Source organism: Xiphophorus hellerii, chromosome 15 (genome assembly GCF_003331165.1).
Source record: "Xiphophorus hellerii strain 12219 chromosome 15, Xiphophorus_hellerii-4.1, whole genome shotgun sequence".
Lineage (NCBI taxonomy): Eukaryota > Metazoa > Chordata > Actinopteri > Cyprinodontiformes > Poeciliidae > Xiphophorus > Xiphophorus hellerii.
The window spans coordinates 8,813,067-8,830,683 of NC_045686.1; the positions used below are offsets into that span (position 1 = coordinate 8,813,067).

Here is a 17,617-nt window from a genome sequence, read left to right on the forward strand (position 1 = left end):
ATGCATTAGTAAAACTGCAACACTTTCACCACATCTCAGGTGTTCAAGCAGTTTGTCCCACAGCAGAAGAGCAAAAATACCAATCAGATTGAAGAGCCGTCTGACGACCAAAGGGTTCTACATACCATCAATTACATTTTACATTCTGTTTTTATAAACAGAGCCAATGCATGGATTTAGGGGCCGATGTAATGTGATCCATATTCTCTGGCAGCAGCATTTTGGATGATCAGCAGCAGCCTGATTAATTTTCTGACCTGAAGGCACAAAAGCATGAGACACATCCATTGTGTTCTTCAAAACACCTTCGCTAATCTGATATTTAAATCTGTATGTCACTACCGCTTCCATCATGGCTAACATTTTAGCCACAGTGAAAGGTTATGCAACTAAAGAAAAGATGAATCAGAGTTTATTCGTCCCTGTTATAATACATATTATGCAACTGTTATGCTGTTCCTTAATTGTTGTAGGAGTTTTCCCTTTCATATTCAGCAAAAAGTGCCCAAATCCTGCACTGAGATCATGAAGCCAATGACTGTCTCTTTTGACCTTTGGCTGACAGTTTTCCACATCATCTGTAATACACATCACTGGTTGTTCTGATTTATATAACAGATAAACTTGTACTTTGTTTATAAAACTGTGGCCCTAATGAAACTTTAAATGCTTGCTAGTCACAATTGTAATATCATGAGAGATTTTGGAGACTTAAGTGCTTCAGTGGGTTTTTGTTGGGGTTTGCTTCGGGTCTTTCATGCACTGCTGCTCTGACGGATTTCATCTACAAAAACAGATTTCCAGAACAGACATCCTAGCCTTAACCAGGCAATGTTTAGGTGAGACTGAATAAGATCAGAGCACACACTAGCAAGCAGTGATCAGGTTTGATACTTAAAGCTGATGAAACGAGCACTGTGTCATAGATTTTTATGACATCTTTCCTCCTGTTTGCTCTTTTCAAGGACTTCTGTAGAGAGTTAAGATTCAGCACTGAGAAAGGAATTTAAGGCCAATGCAGGACAGCCAAAAACAGCAGTACACTGAAAGGAAATACTCACCCCAAAAAGAAAGTAAGTTTAAAACATAAACATTCTTACAAAAAAAGAAAACATTCCCAGAGGAGCAGCAAGATGTTTTGTGTCAGTAATTTTTGCTATGCATATATCAGAAAAACATTCCATTTAAGTTTTTACATCAAGGGCAATAATATTTTTCTGTCTGGTAATGGAAATAAAACATTTTTGCCTTCCTTAATGTTTTGCTTCTGTGAGCGTTCTCATTTTTAGAAATTCAAAAGAGGTTACACGTTTGTAAAAATAAGAAAAATAGAACAATTTTTAAAAGGGAGATGTGTTAATGTCAGAGAATTTAATATGTGGAAGATGGAGGGAAAACAGGTTAAAGTCTGTAGACATTTACATTTCTCCTGAAGACATAGATTCTTCATCTCAACTCCACGAAATACATATGGACAAAAGTGTTTTAGCTCTCTTCATTCTTTCTAATATATTTTTTTATTATCTTAAATTGAGTACATTTATTAACTGGAGAAAATGGTCTCATTTTAAAAAACCCAGCAATTCCAAGGAATTGTTTTTTCATTATGATGTACCCTTTTAAATAGATCATAATGTTTAAGCATCTAAATAACGGATGGAAATCTATATTCGTGAATGAATATGTAAAAATAGATTGCTTAGTTAAGTCATGTTTTCCATCGCAAAGTTGTCAACTATATTTTGAATCAAAATTTAAACCTACTCATTGATGAATGTCAATTTACATTCAATTTGCATCTTATACTGGAACTTTAAATATCTTTACATTTAGAAAAGATGGTGATCTTTCATTATTGTTCTTTGTTTAACTTTAATTATTAGGTCATCTTTTTTACCCAAATAATACAAATACTTTGTTCTATTGGACATCCTGTCCTCTCGGCGGCCTGTGGTAGCTTCAGTGATCACGTGGAGTTTTATTTTTGTTTGCTTGTTTCGATCCCAGATGTATTCAGCTGTCAAGCTGCTGCACCACTGAGTATGCAGTGGAACAATAAGAAACTGCAATGACCACTCCTCTAGGACACTATCAGACCAAACTGTAGGAAACAACACGAAGAATCCACGGCTCAGTGCGTTTCGGAACATAAACGACATCTGACAGGCTGCAGTTCTTTATGCTCCAATGACCAAGCATTACAAAATGAGCGGAGGAAAAGGAAATCAGTCTGCAGCGACGTTTCTGCTTGTGATGTGTGAACACCACAGAGGGTTAATGACCTGCTGTCTGTTCTCCAGCTGAGAGACAATGAGCCTTCTCAGTGGTGACTGATGTGAAGACGTAACCTCAGGCCAAATCGATGATGACTAAACGTTTTTCAGTTTAATTGGACAATAGAGGGAGGATATAAAACCCTCTGTTCTGCGCAAGGCAATACATCACCCTCAAATAGTCATTTCTATCAGCTCTATATTAGCAGAAAGAGAATAATCTTCTCTTCTCTTGTCAAAGTGGAAAAACATCTGTGACTCTGACTACCCAGCACTGTCAAAGCCAGCCATTGATTTTATGAGAAAAGAGTGTTTAAACCCTCAGCATTTCATGAATTGTAGCCATTTATAAAAACATTATAGATTTCTGTTTCAGTCCCCTTAATAGACTTGATTCAAGCACCCTTATTCCACCCTTCTGTTCTGTCTTTGCTTCACTATTCACTTAATTTTCCTCTAAGATTGACAACTTGTTGAATTAACAGTTTTCCCTCCTCCTAATAATCTCTAGATGAGTCCCTTTCAGGGTTAGCAGAGCATACACACAGTAATAATGAAAGTAGGGAGGCTGACGGTGGCTCATAACTGTGGACTTTCCTCCACCTTTGACTGTCAAGTGCTCAGTTCCACTCAATTCTTAGTTTTATTGCACAAGCCAACTTAAATTTTGACTGGAAGCTGAAAGTTCAACTTTTCTACCAGATCCTTTATCTTGGGAGTGGAGAATCCCATTAATGGCCCTTTCCTCTCTTGGCTGGTAATCGCATGGAGAGGAAATGTCTTTTTAAGTATTGGAAGCCATTTGTTCTAAAGAAAGCAGCAGGACATTGTGTATTACTAGCTGACATGTCATAATTGACGTTTAAAGTTTGCTTTTTAGTAAGAAATGTGTTGTTTGATGCTTAAAACTCAGTAATTTATTTTCTCTTCTGATGTGACAGCAAAGAAACTAATTGTCACTTCAAACTGAAGGTGTCAGCCAACATGTCTAATTACTAACTTTTTCTTGTTATTCGTGTGCATGTTTTTTTCTCTTCCAAACCAATCCCAGCAAGTAGAAGAATTAAAGTTAAAGAAGTGAGATATTTAAGGTCCTTTTAATTACCACCTTTATCAACCCCGGGTGACGGTGCGGCTGTTGTTTACTTCTTTTGGTCATTGGTGAGACGCAAGATGCACCCTGGAGAAATTCCCACTCTTAGAGGGCAGCACAGAGGATGTAACCATGCATGCATGCACTCAAGCAATTTAGAGAAATACATGTTTTTGAGTTTAGGGGGAAGCTAGAGAGAATACATACAAGCACATAGGTGTCAAACTCAGGCTTGAAGGTCAAATCTGGTTCTGAGTAATTATATTTGGCCTACAACATAAATCTAAATGTACACCACTAACACTACAAACCCCAGAATACTTTGCTGATGCCACCTGTGCCCCTGTGCTCTGTTAACATCCAATAGTGAGTTCAGGCAGAAGAAGAGATGCCATGTGGCCTGGACTGGTAAGAATGAGAGATCATGACAGTGCAAGAAACTTTTCTTACTGGACTTTCCTTGCCGAAATTATCATCATTATCATTAACAGCAATGTAAAAAAAACAAACAAAAGACTCTAATTTGCAGTAAAATACCAGCAGCTATGGTTGCCAGAATTATACCATATAAATACGGTAAAATTTTGGCAACTATAGCTGCAGGAATTTTATCGTAAATTAGAGGCTTTTTTTTTACAGTGTAGTTTAGAAAAATATTGCCATTGGAATTCAACCAAGATAAGAAATAGTGAGAAAGCAAATAAATAACACAAATATGCCTTTTATTTAATATGTAAAAGGGCAAATTTTATCTATATAGTATTAAGCACATATAGCTTAATACTATATGTGCTAATAATATTAAGCTGTGCTTGTTTTTTTTAGGTTTATACAATTTTCTCAAAAGCAGTTTTTAATTTTGCTCTTCTGTGTATGTGAGTTTGACACCCCTGCTTTAGAGAATCCTCACATTCACCTTTGCAGCCTCAGTGCTTTCTGTTCTCCATTAGGCAGGGGCGGTTCAAACAGGAATGGTGCCCTGGGCAAACCAACCTCCAACAAATTAAAATGCATAAAATTATCAGAATTTTTTTTTTCCCAGTAGACAACAGGCAACCCAGACTTCCAGTACTCGCAGCAAGCAAGGAAAACTTATCCCACTGCATATGCATACAGGTAGGAGCAAACACAACTGACAGATAAGATGTATTTTATTTTCTAGTTCTTGGTCACCCACTCCTCTCTGCCACCTGGGGAAACTGATCATATGGCCCATATCAAGAACCGCCGCTGCCAATAGGAGGCCGCTTGTACAAGTTTACCCATATGAAAGAATATTGTGCTCTTTTTCCTAACAAAAAAGGCTAAATAAATAAAAATAAACAGCAAGCATTGTCAAAATAAATGACAAATGAATCAACTGGTCACTGGTTTGAAATACTAAACGCTACATGTTTAAATAAGCTGTAATAAGTGCTTGAAATTCTGTTGAAAGATAATGGCAGCCAGCAACAAGGCTGCTGTTTGAGGTCTCCATTGTGAAGGTCTAACTTTAGGGTTGTTGCATAACTGTGACCTCTGGCTTTGCTGCTGACTCTGGTACAGTCACCCCTCCCTATCCCTCCAAACCACACCATCTTCTATGTCATCATTCTGCTTGCGTGGATTCAGATGTGACCCCAGCTTTGTGGCTAAGCAAGACGTCGGCTGGCACTCGCCGGGATATTCCTCTGTTCACAGCTGATTATGCTGTCAGCAGAGACGGGAACAACAGGAGCACAGAATGATCTCAGAGGCACATGTTATCAATTTTACAACTTTCTTGGTTAAAAGTACATGTCTGGGTTATGAACTCTGGTCTGGGATTAAAATGGTGCTGATGCTCTATGAAGGAGTTGTACGTCAACGTAGCCACAAGGTCAGAGTCAGCATGTGTAATTTTAGCTTAATGTTAACACTGATGTCACATGTGAAAAGATACATTGTTCCAGAATTTGCCACAAGGAGAATTAATTAAAAAATACACTTAAGACACAAATCTAGTGCCACCCACGCAAAAGCAGAGACATCTGGTGATTTTCAGGGACAGACACGGACTCCTCTGTAATCGGATGAACAAATATATAAAATCCAAAACAGAATCTTGTATTTCAATTTTGACCTTTATTTAAAAAATTGTTTTAAAAGTTTTTCTTTATGCCTTAATAAAGTTCGTACTGATTAATGCAGTTGCAAGAAAGAAACCTTACATAATGTGAAATAATAATTTTTTATTATTTTTCGGCAAGCTTTCTTTTTTTAATTAAAATTGAAAATCACTGATGATATTTGCTGTATTTGTACATAATGTGCATATCCTTCTTACTGTCATAAAATCTTCCTTGTTTGGCTTTATTTCTAGAAGTTTGACTGCTTCAATAGAAATGATCATCAAGGAGGAGATTAATTATGAAACACTTCTATGTCGACTGTAATTTTTGTATTTTTATCTGATTGTTTTCTATTCAATGAGTAGAAATGCATCTCTTTCCCGTTGTACCTATGGGGATCAGCTCAGCACTGCCCCCTATCGGTACAAGGTGGTACTTTATACTAAAAGGACATCATTTTGTCTTCTGCTGTTTCAATGGCGTTAGAAATCAAGGAAAACTTTGGCCGATGATCTGATAACTGGGTCTCTTGCTCTCTTCTCTTCAACTTCAACACAGCTTTCCCACAGATTAATAAAAGATTAATTTTGTTTCTTCACTGGTGGTGCCAACACATGCTGACGTTTCTGCAAGAACCTGCACCTAACTTTATGGTTTCATGCCAAATAAGTACAAGAAGGAGTAGTAGTTGTAGTAGTAGTAACATTAATGATGTAAAAAGGTGACATTCTTATTTTTGTAATGTGCAGGTTCATGTGAGTTTCAGCTAATCAAAGTATGGGGTGTTGCGTCATCAGCAAGTCTGTGTGAGGCTTGGTCTGACTAATGGTGATGTTGCCCAGGTTGATTTGATTGAACAACACAGCAGAGAGAGAATCAAAAGAAAGATTTACAACCACAGCACATCAAAAACAACACATGCAGCTGCTACGTCAGCACTCAGGAAAGAGGGAATAGACAACAAAGCATCAAAGTGGACATCATACCTGCAGCCAAGCTCTCTGAAGCTTCTTCTAGGAGTGACGTAACTCTGTTCTTTCTGATTTTCTTGAGATGGAGAGTCTGCGACATACATCCTGTGGCATTCAGACAGACTGTCTGAGCCCAAAAATGCAGAAAACTCAACAGTATTTGTAAGAATAATCTCCATATACTTTTAAACCTGCTGTGTGTAACTATTATAAAACATTTTTTAAATTGTTAAAACCATCACCATGTTGTGACAGTATAATAGGAGACAGATTATATGTGAGAAAAAAAAATCAAGCTCCTCCACCTCCTCCCTGAGCTATTTTTGCCATCTGGAGAAATATCAAAATCAAACAATCAGAGCCAGGAGTAAGGAGTTACAGCTGTCAATCATCCTCGGGCATGCCCTGCTCAATGTGGTAATGGCGGAGAAACAACTTACCATTACAGCAAAACTGTTTAGCCACATCTTCGTTGGCCATGCTAACCAGCCTTAGCATTTACAACAGGCTCTAAAGTTGAGATATAGCAGAGAGAAAGGGGGGTATGAGTGGTGTACACAGACATGATTTACTACACTGAGACCTGCCTCCCGGCTCTGATTGGTTGTTTCCAGTTAGCACTGAGATTAAAGCTTGATTTTTTTCAAAGATTATCTGTCTCATACCAAACTACCATGACACAGAGACCGTTTCAACAAATATGTATATATAAAGCTTACATACTGCAGCTTTAAGGTGTGTGTGAATGCCTAAAATCAACACAACAATACAAGCATCATGTCACAATCATATTTTTTTGTCCGGGGAAGAAAGACTTGGAAATGTTCCTGACGTCAACATAAATTACCTTCAAATTTCCAGTTGTGCCTCTCTGTCACTTGTGATTAGGTGTCCCTCCAGAAGACCTGCAGGAAAATTTGCCTGGCCCTCTGTACTCTGCACAGCCCAGCCACCCTGGTGCAGAAGCTCCTTGACGGTTAGATAATCAGCCCAGATATGAGCTGATGTGTCTGTGAATTCGCAGGCACAGCTTGCTAAAAATGGGACCTCGACAGTGAATGATGAGCTGACTATAAATATCTTTCATCTGTACATGATCAAAAACCTTGTAATTTTGTAGTGCATTGATAATATTATTGTACTATGACAAAATTGAGCTAACAATCAAACATCAAAACAAACCAGGGCTTAATCTGTTTGTCTGCTGCTCTCGGGATGGCTGGATTTAGTAATGACCTTATTAATCTTGGACGCCTGTTGAATGTTTTATTACTCTTAAGAGTTTGAAAATAAATTCAATATATAATATCTGAGAGAACTTATGAGTTAATGTTTTCATTTTCAGGCATTGTTCAGTTGATTTGTGAATCTCTTACAGCAACCTTTATAAAACTTTGAATATCTGAAATGATTAATACAAAATTTTAGCACCTAAAGATATGAAATCCAATCTTAATATCCTGTGTTATAACTTTTCACAACGTGAGGTACGTAGCAACTTCTCCTTACTCTTAGGGTTATTCCAGGGCTAAAAAGCGCTCAGGTTCTTTCTCCTGAGATGCTGAGCACCACTGGACTGCGATTGCATAACCAGGGACATCCCTCAGCAACTGATGCATAATCACGACCAATGTCCCGCTGTGCTGCTGATACAGTAGTTAGAGAGAAGACGGGGAGACAGGGATGACAGCAGGTCACAGGTCAGCGTTTTTTCCATCACATGGCTTTGCATTTTAAAAAGCACAGCAGTTTAGCAGTAAAAAAAAATCTGCTTAATTAAGCAACATAAGACTATACATGATGGTTTTAAGTTTTAGATTTTTGAGGTTTCTTTTCACTTAGATTAATTAGGCAATGCAGCTTGTCCTTGCTGGTCCAGAAAGCAGCATCGGAATCCTAACCAGGATTTGTTTTTTGAAGTTTCAGTTCAGGTAGATTTAAAGCTTAGTAACTTCCCTCCATCATACAAAGAGGACATCCCGGCTGCATTACGGTGTCCAAATATGGTTGTTTCTAACCTCTTGTGCAATCACAATAAAAAAAAATCAAGACTCAATCAAGATCTTTTCGTACCTTCCAGAAACACACAGAGCACAATTATTTCGGTCTAGAATTGTGGCAAAATTGCAACACTTGTTTTTTACCATTATTCTTGAAATTCTGTTAAGATTTTTATTATCTTGGCCTATGTAAATAGTCCATAGAAGAAAAATAAATACTGAATGAACAACTCATCCTGGAAAGTCTACCCACATGATGCCGGGTCCATCCTCATGCAGAAGTAGAGCAAACCTCAGACAAACAAACAGTGGCTACAATGGCAGAGATAGTGAAACTCAACACATTTGAGTCATTTTTACATCATCAGCCAACACTGGAAAAAAAGACAACAGCCAAAAAAATTATCTGAGTCCTACATCAGGTCTGCAAGATTATTTGCGGGTACAACAGAGAAATCAACTTAAAGCCCAAGTCTTTCGCAGTCAGAGGAAGAATGAGGGGCACAAAGTCTCTTTGGATGTGAGTGTGAAGGCTGTGTAGGACGCATTTTTTACAAAACGTTTGAGTAACGACTTAAATAATATCGGCTTGTGAAAATCTGCCTTCAGGAATATGCCTAAAGAATAAACTTTAGCATAAAAAAGGTGCTTAGATATAAGGACTACAGTTACTGCAGCACGTTTTCATGCTGCCATAGAGCTACCTTTGGAATTTACACACAAAAAAATCAAGAGTAACTACATTTACTTATTGATCTTTGATTTGACTGACATACAGTATCATTATGACAAAAAATGGGATGTTTGTAACTAGTTACCTTGGTACAGACGAGCATGTGGTAGTTGTGTTGATCACAGTTTCATTAAACTAGACATGAGGTGGGCTGCAGGCCTTGATCCATTTCTTGCATTATTCCAGACTCCGTTTGGGTTTTGAAAATGTAATAAATTGTATTCTGCCCTCTAAGCGCTCTGGATAACAGTTGTAGGAGTTACGTTTTACCCACTGACATAGTTGGACCATGACTTCCTTTTATTTTCCCGAAAATCTCTATGACCTCAGCGCGTTAGCCATAGCGTTAGCAATAATGAACGGCAGTGTTTACGGAAATTAGGGGCGTGTACTTCCGGACAAATTGCGACCGCTGATTGGTCAGTTGCTGACAAACCCCGTAGTATGATTGGTAGGTGGCGTCATGTCAATTCAGAACAGCAAATCCACATAAAAGTGGACTACAATACAGTTCTCGTAGGGGCTGTATTACAGCTACACTTCTTTTTTCCCCCCATACACCAAGAAATCTGTCAATCAGATGACAAGTATCCTAAACTAGCTTTTTTGTTGAAAGCTAGTTTCAACAAAAACCAGGCAGGGCTTTAAAGGTCAGCACAAGTGATTGTTAATTTCTTATTGCAATAAGAGCAGATTTGTCAAATGGTATTATTGTGCAATATGCAAATAAATTAAGAGCTTGTTTTGTTTGGGCACCCAAATGTGGTCCAATATGTATTGATTTCAAACATTTTCATACATATTTTGTTTAGGGGTGAAGAGCTGTAGAGACAGGAACCAGTTCATGCCTGGGGCTACTGATAAGTTTTATTTAAAAAAATAGGAAATTATTGTTTTCCTAAAATAATTGTCCACTTTCATGTGTTTCATTATTAGACAAGAATATTAAATAATCTAATCTGTTAATAGTAATACTTTACCTACTTATTTTGCCAATGTGATACAGACCTGTTTCCTCTGCTTCATCATTTCAACTGCACCAAGTTTTAGATGAGTCCTAACTATTCAATTTTACCTTACTTCTGTCTTGCTCTCTCTCCTTCTCTTTCTCTTTCCAGTTAATGTTCTTTCCACTTGATCATATTCATTTCCAGGTAGGGAAAAGTTTATAGGAACAAATCCGTCTGTGTTGAAACAACACTTACTGCTGTTTTCTACAGTGATGTTTGGCATCACTGTTACAACGTACTGCACATTGTCAGATGTGCAGCAAAGGGTCTCCTGTTTATAGTCCATTCTGATAGGGGAGCTTTGTTTGAAGGCCATGAATGTATTCCAGAGCATGCAGTGTTAATCTTTTCCTCCATCTCTGCAGTGCATGAAGATTAATTTAAAGTTTGGCCACACTAGGGGGAACAATGATGTTTCATACTATTACAGTCACTCCCTGACAATGATTGCAGTCCTTATTCTTAAAAAAAGGAGCTAGATCAGCGACCATTACTCCGCCAATGGAGCAAATAATAACTTTACTACGCAGATCTCCACACTCACTCTTCATACAGCATTGACTTTTATTTTAATTTGCCTTTTTCTTCTCCTGTAACAACTTACTTTTCCTCATTGCCTTTCAATTGGATGATTCTACACAACCGCTTAATCTGCAATGCAAATGGATAATTAATTAGATTTCCCTCAATCAGCGTGGCTCCAGCTGTCTTGTGACCTTTGTGTGGAAAGAAAATGCATTATAATACTAAAATATCACTTCTGCAAAGGTACACTACCTTATTAAATCAATGTGAAAGCATACCATGTAATTAGGAGTCTAAGATCACAGAGACGAGGAAATGATACTAAACTGAAAATCAATCAATCATTATAGCACCTTTCAGCAACAAGGCATTTTAAACTGTCAAAAACCATTTTAAGGAATAGTTTTGAATGATTTTCAAGCAGATGAGCAAGGCCACGTCCATTTTCAACTTAAAGGTTTTTGACACATTGCAATATGACAAAATATTCCAGTATTCTCAAAATGGGGTTTAAACCTGAATGGCTTAGAAATGTGCACATCCTACATAAAGAAGAACATGATATGTACAGAAAGAGCTTTATTGCCTGGTTGCTAAAAAGTTAATTGACCAAATCTCAGACATAATAACTAATTTATATCCCAAAACAGACACACATTCCAGTGATTGTGCAACCCATCTGGCACGTTAGGACAAACGAGGAGTTACAATGCAAAAATGGTTCTCTCTGCAAAAACCAAAATTGTCGATGACCCTGTGTGGCAATATCTTCAGTATGGCAATGCATAGAAGTGACAATACAGATAAACCCCACATTATTCGTACTTCTAACAGATTTAAATTTGAAATGTATTTCATTCAAAGAAAACATTTTTTTTTTTACTGAAACTGGGAGAGGGATCTCTCAACACATAAAAAGGGTAACAGTTTTACAAAACATATCTGCTTTATGGAAATAGAAAAATATTCTTATTCATTATAAAAAAAAGTTAGACATGATGCTGAGGAAGAAAGTGCATTAGGACACATGTGGGTAGGGACAAACCATCTGATGAGGAGAATGAACTCCTGTTAAAACAGCCTGCAGCCCGAGATACGAGTTTGGACGTTCAGTTTTCTTTTTAGGGTCCTCTTCCTGTGTTCTCCCTCTCTTTGTGTGTTAGGATGTCTACTTGGCCCCTGACTGTCCTTTGAGACAACTGACTCTCATCTATCCATCAGTAGAGCCGCTTAAGTTCCCCTGTCTGCTCACTCTTACAAGATCATATTTCTTTTTCATCTAGATGAAAACATGAGCCATAAAGTATTGCCTAGGGAAAAAGAGTTCCTACCTGAGAAGTTTAATGAACCTACTTAACACTTTTGTTTTGTTTCCCGCTATCTTTTTCACCTCCATTTCTCTCTTCCCTACATGCTCTTTCAACCTGCACCCAAATCACTGGACTTACCTCTCATTTTCTCATTCTAAATGCTTTATTTAACCTCTTCGGTCTCCAAGGCTCTGCTTTTGGATCAACTAAACCACAACCCTTCCCCAGAAAGATTAGGAATATATTCAAATAGAGTTAAAATGCTAAAAATGTCCCAGTGATGTCAACAGCTGCTTCACTGTGAAATCCTCTGAGGGTTTTTTTGTGTGTGTGCAGCTTAGCAAAGTTAGATAACATCAGAATTTCCTGGACTAATGTATGTGAATTAATAAGATGATCAATCTCAAGAGGATTTGTCAGAAAGTACTTAAAATTTCATTGTACAACTACAACAGATTGTCCTGTTGGGAGGATTATGGAGTAAAAATGACAAAGTATAGTGCTGCTCAGCCAATTTTTCTCTTTACACTGCAAAAACAGTATGCTATAACTATATGTAAATCTAAATTCAAAGCAAAACAAATTTTATTAAGATTTCTTTCAACCTGGTACTTTAAAAAAATGACACAAATTACTCAGAGCAGGAGGATAACAGCATAAATAAGTAATAGTCAGCAGGTGGTTTTTAGACCGTAAACAGGAAGGTAGATAGATTTCTCAAGATGTGTTTTCTTTTTCAGTCTGACCCGACCATGTGACATATCAGCGGCTTGAGATCAGACTTTGTCAAACCACTTTACCCTTCTCAAGACCTCACGCCACCAAGAGCTGGCTGTCAATCAAACGCATTCAGACCGTTGAACATGAAACTCTAATGCTTCTGGGGACTCATGGATTTTGCATGACAGCTCCAGATGTTTTAGCTCCTCAGGGATGTGCCTGTTTAATTTTAATATGTGTCTCGAATTGAACAACAAAGTAATTTGAGAGACCGATGCAGAAAAGCAAAGGATCTTAAGGAGAAACAGACTCCGCTCTGCGGTCCATCTCATGTCAATATGTAAGATGAGTTTAAGCTGAACTTTACCCCTGGAGGCTGAACATCAGCCTATTAGATCAGCTGTGGGTGTCAAATGTTGCCTCCAAACCTTCACAGACGAGTTTTTCTTTAGGAATTACAGTTCAACGTACAAACCAATTCTGGCAAAAAATATTATAAAGTACTTCTAGAAGTTCAGTTTGTTCTGTTACTTTCCTGTGATCTTTTAAGTACTAGACAACATTTGTTAGGCTTTGCTTATCTTAAAGGTATACACCTGCAAACCCTTTTAGATTTTTTTTGTACCACAAATGTTACCATTTTAACCTTAGGATGAAATGTCAACATGAGGAAGGTACCAAGATTTTTACTCAGCTTTGTTAAAGGTTTTGAATATTTTCTAGACTTAATCAAGGATTGTTTGAGTTTTTTCATCATTTTTTTCCTTTCTTGCTATTTTGCCTCCAACATCCATGTGAGCAAACCATTTCTTTTATATCTCTTAATAGTTGAGAATTTCTAAAAAAACCCCCCAAAAAACAAGTAAACAACAACAACAAAAACACAGTGACAAAAACATTATTTTCAAAAGACTTTATATTAGATTTGGTGTTTATTAATTATGGTTCTGATTGTTGTTTCTTTTGTAAGGAGAATATTCTTTTGGAATATGATTTATGCAATCTTTGATCAAAACAAAATCACTTCAATGACCTTCTGCTCAAAGACATTATTTATTGGAGTCAGATAACCACATTATATCAAGTAGACCATGAAACTCACTTAACCCATTAACTGTTTACATGTAATGCTTCTTCGTAGCCGTGGTAACAGATTTTCCACAAAAAGTTTTTCAATGGACTTGAAATGAGATTGAAATTTGCTCCTTGTTGGCTACTTTTCTGCCTTGTGCTTTATGCATTATGAGTGGCATCATATCGAAACAAACAGGACAAAACGTTTTTGTTGTTATATTTATATAATAACCGTAGATAGAAGTTATTTTTACGGAAGAGGATTAGGGCCACCGAAAAAAAAAAAAGAATTCTGACTTTAATCTCAGAATTCTGACTTTAATCTCCGAATTCTGACTTTCTGACTTTAATCTCAGAATTCTGACTTTAATCTCAGAATTCTGACTTTCTGACTTTAATCTCAGAATTTTGACTTTAAAGACTTTAATCTCAGAATTCTGACTTTAATCTCAGAATTCTGACTTTAATCTCCGAATTCTGACTTTCTGACTTTAATCTCAGAATTCTGACTTTAATCTCAGAATTCTGACTTTCTGACTTTAATCTCAGAATTTTGACTTTAAAGACTTTAATCTCAGAATTCTGACTTTAAAGTCAGAATTCTTTTTTTTTTTTTTCCTGTGGCCCTAATCCTCTTCCGTATATTTTGACTTTTAGTCTTTGATTTTACTTTATATTTCTCAACATGTGTCATTTGTCATCCACAAGGGGGCAACAGCACTCTCTACCTACAACATTGCTTCAGATTTCGCCATGTACATTGTCTTGCTGCACAAGTATAACTATAAAAGGAGATGTGTATGGAGGAAACCTTCGCTAAAAACAAATAAAGGCTAGACTCAAGTTTATCTGTAAGAATGCGGATAATGACCAGGAGTTCTCAAAAAATATTTTACCTGATTGAGTCAAAATATTTGGATGCCAGAACAGAGGATATGTTTGGCATAAACTCTAGAATTAGAACATCATGCCAGTTGTGAAGCACGGAGCTGGAAATGTCATGGTTTGGGGATGGTTTGCTGCTGCAGAACCTGGTCAGCATACCATTTACTGTTTATTGGAAGGTACTTGAGAATAACAAGGAAATAACAATGTTTTAAAAAAGCAGAAGCGGACCCTGTAACATGACAACGACCCAAATATATTAAGGATATATTAAGGTCTGGTTGAGAATTAAGAGAAATTGAGAAACTGAAACTAAAGTCTTGGGCTTTGTCAAAGTCCAGCCCTCAAGCTAATTGAGATGATGTGTGTTAACTTAAAACCAGCTCTAAATGCAAGAAATCCCTCAATTATCTCACAGCTGAAAGTGAGGAGTGAGATCAAGTTTCCTCAGACAGAGAGTGGTAGATGACTACAAGGAGCTTATTTATATCAGCTAAATGGAATAGGATGTCCTAATTTATTTTCTACAAAAACATTTTTTTTATATCTTTTGTTTAATGTGTAAAATCTGGTTGATTTTGCTGTTAAAGTGCAATTAAATTCCTTTCTTTTCCACAGAAGAAACAAATAGTTTAAACATTGATACATGAACATTTCTTCATTAAGATACTTAATAAATGTAGGATTGGACTTGTTTTTTTAGTTTATATTTCATCAAAACAGGAAAGTGTTATTTGGTACATTAAAAAAAAAAAGTCTACTGAAATATTTTTCCTATGGGAAAGGACTGACAAAGGTTGCTTTTGTCTCTTTCCGCTGAACTAAGATGTATTCCAGTTTACTGAGCAGAAAGCAAACAGAAAAACCCTTGAAGGTGAAACTTCCATATTCTGGTTAAAATGCATTACAATAACTGAGGCTCAGATTTTAATGTTACAATTTCATACAACAGCATGTAGACGAACAGGAACCCTCTAACTTTTAGGTGTCATGGGCTAATTTTAATTTTTATCGGTTATGACTATTAAATGTGACAGTGAAAGGGGCCTGGAGCTTTTAGTGCTGTTTCCTGAGAAGAGATGACACACTTCACAAGAAGTATCAGCCAATGACTTCTTGTTCTCATATGTTGTCTGTGAAAACACTAGGAGTCCTTTTTAGCACTCTCTAACACCAGAGGCACGAAACTGAAAATATCTCTAAAGCAACGTCAGTGCTGAATTCAAAACAGGGGCAGGTCAAGCATCCGGGCAAAGGTTGGGTTTTTTTTATACTCATTTAAATGACTTTTTATTCACTAGTAGTTACTGAATTACCTTAAACCCTCATTGAATGATAACCTGTTCTTTGTGTGGTTCAGAAAGCCTCAGACTGACCTCATAAAATGCCACTTCCAGATGGAAAGTAGAATTTGTGTTCTAATTTTAAACCACGTGAGGCCACACAGGGGAAGAAAATACTGTGGTCCCACTTTCAGATCTGATGGTTCCTTAGACTTTAACTCCACCTGCTGTCCACTCACCATTATTTTCCTCCTCTGCAGTGATCTGTCGATGCACGCAGATGTAAAAAAAAATGTCTAAAATCTAGTTTTATAGGATCAGCCATTAAAATATCTTGAATACTAAAAAATATGATTTTGAGCTTAAAGCCAATGGGGTTTAATTTTCATCAAATGCAAATGTATTAATTTGTAATTATTAAAATTTTAGAGAATAAATTTAAAGAATGAAGTAAACTCAAATTAGTGATTAATTACTTAAACTAAAATCAATTGTGGAAAATAAAACATTTTCAGGCTAGCATTGCTAGCATTGCTAGCCTTGAAATGGCTAGCAGCAGAACGAAACAGATTGTCGTTCTGCTTCTTCATAGTATTTAATTTAATCTGCCTCAGAAACAGGATGCCCAATAGCCCACCAAACAAGTGAGAGGAACATAAAACATGTCTGTAAAATATGTAAATTACTTAATTGTTAAAGTTTTGTATTTTTTTTTAGATGGCAAACATGAGTCATCAGTTTGTAAATTCATAAAGAATTGGAACAATGTTCTGTATTTGTTAGTTTTACAGTTTAAACTTAGTTTAAAAGCAGTTGTGAGAAAGTTCTTACTGAAGCTATGGGTTAATGATAGGTGTGTACCCAAAGAGTCATGGCCCAAGGGCTTTACCTGAAACATGTCAGGCAAGGTCCTGACATGTTTCAGGTCTTTATTTATTTATTTTGCTTATTTTCTGGTCTAATAAATGACAAGGAAACCTAACAACATCAGTAATAGGAGCAGATAATATAACCAAAACTAAAACATGAAAACCAACCAGGAGGTGGCTATTTAATCTGACATGCTGGGCAATGAGATCATAAAAGAAGTTACCAAGAGGGCTGTGGTAATTCTTGAGGAGCTGCAGAAGTCCACAACTCTGCAGAGAATCAAATTGGACTCGTATGAAAGAATGGCGAAAAAAGCTGTTCTTGAAAAAATGACATTAAAAGGATGGATTTGTAGTTTGCCACAGGCCATGAAAGGCCAACATGTGAAAGAAGGTGCTCTGGTAGCTGACAGATATTTCATCTTCTAAATGTGCAAAACAGGTAGATGGAGGGATGAATCTAATCTAAATATTTCTAATTTTGATTTGTAAAAACAAAATAAGATGAATATTAAATCCTTTTCTATCAACTTCAACGCACGTGGAACATATTAAACCACAAAATGTGAAATGGTGTGACTGGTATGAATACTTTTGCAGTTATTTTGCTCAATTGTAGTATTTAGTAGTGAAATATAAGCAAAAAAAACCCCATCTTGGTAGGCATCCATAATCAGAGTTGCAGTTTTCAGTCACTTCAAGTGAGTTTCTGCTATCCGTCATTTCCGGACGTCAGTGAAGGCAGCACGCCGTTAGGTCAGCTGACTGTGAGCTGTCATGT

General features: G+C 36.8%; 1 long non-coding RNA gene across 1 annotated transcript; it reads right to left on the bottom strand.

Moving 5' to 3' along the window:
* Positions 1-5,481: 5,481 nt before the first annotated feature.
* Positions 5,482-7,499, bottom strand: LOC116734556 (uncharacterized). The gene is made up of 3 exons (XR_004342243.1): positions 7,275-7,499; positions 6,868-6,937; positions 5,482-6,532 (listed from the first exon to the last, which is right to left on the bottom strand). It is a non-coding gene; the product is annotated as an uncharacterized LOC116734556 (long non-coding RNA).
* Between the last annotated feature and the right edge of the window lie 10,118 nt (positions 7,500-17,617).